The sequence below is a fragment of the Mus pahari genome, chromosome 3 (genome assembly GCF_900095145.1).
Source record: "Mus pahari chromosome 3, PAHARI_EIJ_v1.1, whole genome shotgun sequence".
In the NCBI taxonomy this organism is placed as follows: domain Eukaryota; kingdom Metazoa; phylum Chordata; class Mammalia; order Rodentia; family Muridae; genus Mus; species Mus pahari.
In genome coordinates, this window is record NC_034592.1 from 122,995,823 (window position 1) to 122,997,442 (window position 1,620).

The 1,620-nt window shown below is 38.2% G+C and overlaps 1 protein-coding gene across 2 annotated transcripts in view; it reads right to left on the bottom strand.

The window, feature by feature from the left end:
- Sel1l2 (SEL1L2 adaptor subunit of ERAD E3 ligase) overlaps nt 1-1,620 on the bottom strand; it is a 138,337-nt gene that overhangs the window by 4,639 nt on the left and 132,078 nt on the right. The window lies entirely within an intron of this gene.

Sequence of the window (1,620 nt, forward strand, 5' to 3'; positions counted from 1 at the left end):
GAAGACGCATCATATCAAAACCTATGGGACACAATGAAAGCAGTGGTAAAAGTGGTAAAAGCTCTGAGTGCCTCCAAAAAGAGCTTACATGAGCAGCTGGACAGCACACCTGAACGCTCTAGAACAAAAAGAAGCATATATACCCAAGAGGAGTAGAAGGCAGGAAATAATCAAACTCAGGGCTGAAATCAACCAAATAGAAACATAAAGAACTATACAAAGACTCAACCAAACCAGGATCTGGTTCTTTGAGAAAAATCAACAAGATAGATAAACCCTTAGCCATACTAACCAGAGGGCACAGAGACAGCATCCAAATTAATAAAATCAGAAATCAAAAGGAAGGCATAATAACAGAAACTGTAGAAATCCAAAACATCATCAGATCCTATAACAAAAGTTTATACTCAACTAAATTGGAAAGTCTGGATGAAATGGACAGTTTTCTAGACACATACCAGGTGTCAACGTTAAAACAGGGCCAGATAAAGCCTGGCGTGGTGGCACACGCCTTTAACCCCAGCACTCAGGAGACAGAGGCAGGTGGATTTCTGAGTGTGAGACCAGCCTTGTCTACAAAGTGAGTTCCAGGACAGCCAGGGCTATACAGAGAAACCCTATCTCAAAAAAGAACAAAACAAACCAACAAACAAACAAACAAAAACCCACAAACCAGGGCCAGATAAACCATCTAAACAGTTCCATAACCGCTAAAGAAATAGAAGCAGTCATCAATAGTCTCCCAACTGAAAAAAAAAGCCCAGGACCAGATGGGATTAGTGCAGAATTCTATCAGACTTTTAAAGAAGACCTAATACCAATACTCTTCAAACTATTCCACGAAATACAAACAGAAGGTACTCTACCCAATTGGTTCTATGAGGCCACAATTACTCTGATACCTAAACCACACAAAGACCCAACAAAGAAAGCAAACTTGAAACCAATCTCCCTTATGAACACTGATGCAAAAATACTCAGTAAAATTCTTGCCAACAGAATCCAAGAACACATCAAGATGATCATTCACCACGATCAAGAAGGTTACATTCCAGGGATGCAGGGATAGTTCAATATACAGGAAACCATCAATGTAATCCACTACATAAACAAACTCAAAGAAAAAGACCACATGATCATTTCATTAGATGCTGAAAAAGCATTTGACAAAATTCAGTGTCACTTTATGTTAAAAGTCTTGGAAATATCAGGAATTCAAGGCCCATACCTAAACATAGTAAAAGCAATATACAGCAAACCAGTAGCCAATATCAAACTAAACGGAGAGAAACTTGAAGCAATCTCACTAAAATCAGGGACTAGACAAGGTTGCTCACTCTCTCCCAATCTATTCAGTATAGTACTCGATGTTCTAGCTAGAGCAATTAGACAACAAAAGGAGGTCAAAGGGATACAAATTGGAAAGGAAAAAGTCAAAATATCACTATTTGCAGATGATGTAATCATATATTTAAGTGACCCTAAAAATTCCACTAGAGAACTCCTAAAGCTGATAAACAACCTCAGCAAAGTGGCTGGATATAAAATTAACTCAAACAAATCAGTAGTCTTCCTCTACTCAAAGGATAAACAGGCTGAGAAAGAAATTAGGGAAATAAC